This window comes from Stegodyphus dumicola, chromosome 3 (genome assembly GCF_044657685.1).
Source record: "Stegodyphus dumicola isolate Sdum_Otavi_A_Nest chromosome 3, ASM4465768v1".
NCBI classification, from domain to species: domain Eukaryota; kingdom Metazoa; phylum Arthropoda; class Arachnida; order Araneae; family Eresidae; genus Stegodyphus; species Stegodyphus dumicola.
In genome coordinates this window covers 28485921-28492657 of record NC_140770.1, presented here as the reverse complement: position 1 = coordinate 28492657, position 6737 = coordinate 28485921, and positions in this window count along the sequence as shown.

Below are 6737 nucleotides of genomic sequence, written 5' to 3'. Positions count from 1 at the left end.
TATATAATTCTACACTAAGTTATCTGTATCACAGTAATTCCTGAATGTAAAGCTTCTCATTTATTATTCATTTTAAGCAATAATAAAGAGTTCAAACATATATTTGAAGATGAATGCCATGTTTTGTTAAAATCATAAAATGTTTAGATTTAATTAAATTTTTTGCTTTGTAGGAAGTATTGTAACGTCAAAAAATTTCGTGTATATTTAAAAAATATCCATTTGAATGACTTTTTTGCGTTACATCTGTCAGTACGGACTAAATCAAGGACTCTGGAGTTCCTTGTGCGAAGTAAAGGAACTGTTGTAATCGCGAAAAATTTCGGCGATCACATTTCAAAGAAAATATCCATTTTGATTGCTCTCGAATCCATTTGAACAATGTTTTGGGGAAACATCTCTTCGTACAGACAGAATAAAGGACTCGTAATTTTCTGTTTCCAAAATAGATTCAGAAGAGATTTTTTCTCGACGTTCGTTTTTATCTTCATACCTGCCAACCTCTAAAGATAAAAATTCAGAAGATTTCTTCCCCAAATTCAGAAGATTTCTCCAAAATTCAGAAGAACACGAAGAATTAATATCATGCTTTGATATTAAAAAAAAAAAATTATACAAATAGAAAAAAGAAAATTGTACTTACATTAGTAAATCTCAATTAAGTAGTAACTAAAAAATTTATTAGGAAACATAAAACAAGAACTTAATGTTACACAAAAAAATTATTGCAATGAATTTAGAGAGCATTTTTTGGCTTTAGCCAAAAATTCTTTGGAAACAATTAGTTTCCTCATAACATTTAGCAATTAAAATGTTTTCTAGAGTTTTTGGTGAAATTGAAGAACGAAACATAGTTTTGTTTTTCTTCACAACACTGAAGACTCTCTCACACTCAGCATTACTGTGTGGAATTACGAGAATAGCACATAAAACTCTTGCTAGTCTATCATATTTTGGTGTTCCATCAGCTCTTTTTATTCTTTTTAAGGTACCAATGAGGACATCAAGTCTATCTTCTCCAGAACTGGCAAAGTCTTCAAACTGTGCAGCAGAAAATTGGTTCTGTAGTTCATCTAAAGCATCATTATGGCATTCATTTTTTTAATTGTTAACAAAAATGGAAATTTATCAATAAAAAAACGAATCTTTTCAAAAGATGAATTTTCAATTTGTTTCAAATTTGCCACTTCAGCATTTAAAAGAACTTCATTTTGCAAAGGAAACTTCCTTACAAATGTATCACAGGCTGAGGAAAAGTACTTTCTGACACATTGAAAAAATTATTTTTTCTCATGATCTTTCAAAGAATTTACAAGTCCTGGTTTGATATTTCTGAGCAATCTTGGAGTCCGGAAACATCCGTCTGAAAATCCGCTAAGCGTTGTGTTCGATGAGGAATGCAGTAAACAAACACTCTGCCAAAAAAAAAACATCCACTTTCTTTGACGTTGTCGAAGCCGAAGCATTAACTTCATGCTTTTTAGACTTAACATGCTTCACAATGTCGCTTCTTCCACCGTGACTTATTATGAAGTCACACACGCACACGTTGCAAAATGCAGTTATTTCCTTTGAAGGATTCTTTAATTGTTCGGCTTTGTAGGCGGCTGAAAATATTGAGAGTACGGTTTTTTTTAACTCATTTCATAACAACGACGTATTAAGAAAATTTGTAGCACGTGCAAAAAAAAAAAAAAAAAAAAAAAAAAAAAAAAAACAGACAGAATGCCACAATCCACGCTCGCAGAATACGAGCTGAGTAATTCCACAAGTTCAGCGCATTGGATTGGCTGGTTTAGCGGCGAGTTGAGAGAAACCGCAGGTTACTGGATTCGAAGTAGTCGGTAGATGGCGGTAAAACACGATGCAATTGGCGAAAATCGCTGAATTGGCGAAAAATTCTAAAATTTCGACAAAAATCACTAAAAATACCTGAAAAAGGAAAAAAATCGTAAAAAATGGATTACGATCGTAAAATCGTAAAGACAAACGCATTTTCGTAAAAATTACGAAAAATTCGTAAAAGTTGGCAGGTGTGTATCTTGCATAACTCAAAAGCGAGCAACCCCAGGAATTTTGTATATGGGATTGCTATAACATCTAGTTGTGCACCTCCCTTTTTTTCTGCAATCGGCCACACTACACATACCCGACTTGGTGAGCACTGCATTTTTGTGCTTATATGTTGGTAAGTTGTGCGTTTTTTTTGCCTTAAAAGCAGTTGAAATGTCCGTTGGCACAGCAACGTTAGTATTTTCATGCCCGTTGGCCAAATTGGCCTTAGATTTTGGTGTAAACTTTAACAATGAAAAATAGTTTTTACTTCCTTGTAAGTATTGAAATCGCGAAAAATTCGGGTATCGTATTTCAACGAAAATCTCTATTCTGATCACTATCGAATGCAATTTAACGATGTTTTTGCGTAACAACTGTACGTAAGGACTCTTTTACCCTAAACGAATTATAAAATTGATTTAAAATGAACTCAGAAGAGATTTTTTCATGATGTCTTTATCCTGCAGAACTCAACGAGGAGCCTCAGAACGTTAAATTTCGTATATAGAACTGATGTAACATGCACCTCTTTTTCCGTTTGCAATCGGCCGCACTAAAAGTATATAATCGGAACTCATTAATGAACTAGGTTTAAGGCTTCAAAACGGTGAGATTAACACGTTTTTTAAATTTTATTTTCAGTTTTTAATTTTAGATATACTCCTTTCTTAGAGAAAGTATTGGTTATGACCTTCAGAAAGAAGAAATGTTTCATTGTAGTTTCGACTTTTTCTTTTCAGTAATTTCGCAGATTCGTCTCTGCTTTTTTAAAACTTCATTTTAATTCTTTCTGGAGTATTTTTTTCATTGGAGTTTTGTATATATAAAAGTAATTTAAAAAGTCAAATATTTCTGTTTATTTATTCTGTTGCATTCTAATTTCTTCTAAACTTTTATTTTACATTGAGAAAACTGAGTACAAACTAAAGCTTGAAAAACAACTACTACATGGTAACTTACCAAATAAAAAAACTAACTTTAAATACAAATATTAATCCACTATACATTGACTGAATCTTCATATTAAATTCTGGAAATATTTAATCCAAGAGAATTCAGAACAAATAAAATTTCGAAAGACAAAATACGGTGAAAATCACTACAGGAATGAAATTTATGTACTAGTTTCATTTATTGGTGAAAATCAGTTTCCCCAATTGGTAAAAAGTGAAAACCGGGAGAACTGATAGCTACTGGCTGTCCTAAGTTACTGATGGTTTTCAAAAATTTATAACAGAAAAACAGTTTTACAGCAAATTGATGTGACAATTTCCTGGTTTTGGAGATCAAGTCCCTTTTAGCATTCTTTCCAGTTTTGATGTATACAAAACATCAAAATATGCATCTACGGAAGGGGTTGATGTTTTGACTTAAGAAGAGCATTAATTAGGACTAGAGGAGAAGTAAAAAGCTGAACAGCAGATTCTACATGAAAATGGCATATTCATTGGAGGAAAGGATTTTCACTGACTTGGGGAGAGCATTACAGCAATAAGAAGCTTTCAGAGCAAATTCCAAGTTGCTAATGGCCTGCAACCGAATACAGTAACAAGAAATTCAAACCAACAGATAGTGCTATGGATGAGAAAGGAATTGTTGGATGACTATTGCAAAAGCCCAGGAGGAAACAACTGGAGGCTAAAAAATTAGTCTGAAAAACTGCAGCTGTATATCATTTGAGCAAAACAGCTGTGCACAAGTGCCGCCTGACCTTGTTTCAGTACAAAATTTAGTATTTGTACAGAAAAGGAATACGTCTGCGAATGAAATACCCGAAGTGATTGATGTGAACTCTATACGATTTTCAGAAGCATATCTCCCTCTCAATTAGATTGGTCAATAAGTTAAATTGGGAAACCTTATGAGTTTGTTCCACAATCTATTCTCAAAAAGTGTGGGGGAGGGCAGATGTTTCTAGAAAAGATACAGTTGGACAATTTTTACATGATCACGGAAGCTTCTGAACTGTATGTTCAAACATTGCACCTACTGAAAATGCTTTGGTCGAATCATGTCATATCCTGATTCATGGCAAGATTGTCCAAGGCCTCGCTGAACTGCTGAAGTTTTCAGTTTCTTAGAGGAATGTTTTGATAACTGTGAAACTGCTCTAAATTACCCATGTTAGGAAAGGGAATAGAGCAACCACCGTATTCACAAGAATTCATTTGGGGTGATGCATGCAGTACATCAGAAAAGAGAATACTTGATTAGTGATGTGCAGCTATTCCTCTAGCCACTTTACAGAAATGTCTGCTAATTTTGTCCTAATTAAACAAGATTTTGGCTGTTCATGCACATTTAAAAAATATTTTAATTTTCATCAATTAAAATTTTTTGGAAATCTGTGATGTGATTTTCAATTAGTATTTTTTTATTTACAGGTTTACTATATGCAACACCATCTGCTGAAAAATTTCTGAACTAAAACCAGGAATTCTGGGAGGAAAAATTTAAGCTGTTTTTTTTTTTTTTTTTTTTTTTTAAAAAAACCCCAGTTATAATTTTTTGAAAACTGTAGTCGTCTTTAGGACACCCAGTATGTTAATGTGTCTTAAAAAAGATGTTCATGTTATCGAGTCATCACAAAGCTAAATGACTGAGCAAGAATCGTTTTCATTGTTAGTTGTTACAAACCCCTTGTATTGCGGTGTGACGCCGATTTATTCATCTCAAGTATTTTAATGTAACCCTTAATTTTTCTTCTTGCATGTCTAGAAGATTAGATAAGGGTTTGAAGCGAGTCTCTGGTGCTATATCCGGATAGTTTTGATTTGAACCGACATTAAATCCTTGGTAAAAATAATGATAATTTTTGTAAATTTGTTATTTGAAAGTCTTATTTTGATTACGAATACGATTGACGAAAGCTTACCTTATGCAACTTCATTTTTGCTGGCGTCCGACGACTGGACTGGAATGTTTCGATTCAAGGTAAGCTGTTTTATCATTTCTATGATAATTTATTGATTAATTAAGTTAAACTGTTAACTTAAAATGACGACGGAAATTCATATTCTAATTAAACAGCGAACTGGGATGAGAAGCCAGACAACGAAATTATGTACTAAAATACGGTACTTTTCAGTTTTGGCGGCGCAAGCGATAGTCGCCAACAACTGATGCCAAACGGAATGTCCTCAATGGTAACTTTTTACACCTTATTTTGAAAACAAGTCACAGCCATTTCCTATCAGATTCATTGTTTCTTTCAATATTGGCATATAATTACATAGAATGTTTACAAGATAGTTCAATTTTATGACCTAAGGCCATTCGTGGTAATTAAGTCAATTAGGATGCAATCAAACCACTCACCCGAAAATATAGAAAAGGCAAAGTCAAGGGTAAAATTTATTAGTTCTAAGAATGTACTAGCAAAGTATAGCACTGCGGTTTTACATAACTTCTGAGTAAGCTATCGTACAAATTGAAATAATTCGTGCATTTAAACTTGTATTCTAAATTACGATTTAACTTCAAATTAATGTAGATAATTACTGAGCTGCAAAAGCACACAATGGTGCATACTTGCCAACCTATGACACTCAAAAATCAGGAGATTTTTCACAATGTTAAAAAGACTTTTTAAATGATAAAAATATAGTTTTTAATAATGAATTAACTTAAATAGTTACTAAGTCTTAAATGCAAGCAAAACAAAAATACCTTAAACATAAAAAACATTTTTATTACTTTCATCGTTAAAAAAAAAAAAAAAATCTCGTTAAGAAACTTCATAATTTTGTTCATAGCAATTGCCACGTAGGCTTGCTTTCGCTAATAAAAGTTTTCTAATGTGTCATCACTAATATTAGATCTAAATTTAGTCCTCGTTTTCGCAACAACACTGAAAATCCTCTCACACTCTGCATTACTATGGGGAACTGTCAAGATGGCCAACATAATTCTAGAGAGTTCACTATATTTTAAAATTCCATCAGCACCTTTCAGTTTTCCAATTAACCTTCACTGGGTGTCAATCCTAGCTGATTTTATAACTTCATCCAAGTTTTCTAATTGTAAACTGCAAAATTGCGTCTGAAGTATATCAGTATCAACATCAATATCATCATCTTTCATGACTAAACGAAGTAACACAGGAAATCTGTTCAAAAAGTACCTTATATCAGAAAAAGATGCATTTGCTAGAGCAGAAATATCAGCAACTTTAGCATGCAAAATCACTTCATCATTGACTGGAAATTTATGTAGTGTGTAATCACATACTCGACAGAAGTAACTTCTAACATGAAGATAAAACTTACTTTTGTTTTCTTCTGAAAGTTCTTCCACTACTTTTGTAGTTGCAGCTCCTATTACCAAATCTTCATCTTTCGTCTGATTTTCTGTTTCACCATAAATCACATCATATATAGAATTACACGACAAAACACAGACTGGTTTTACAAACTTTGATAAAATGTCTTTAAACAGATCATAAATCATTGATTGCAAAACATGAATTAATGGAATTCTGCTTTGTAGAATTGTGTTCAGAACATCGAATGCTGGCAAAATGAATTGTAAAAAAGAGCAAAAAGCTTTGTTAAGGTCCGAAGAAAAAAACATAAATATTCTTACAGTAATCGGAAAATGTTTCGTGTGTTGAGCAATTTTTTTTTTTATTTTGAGAGAAATTTGTATCAGCTTTACGCTTATATTTTGCAGTATTATTTTGA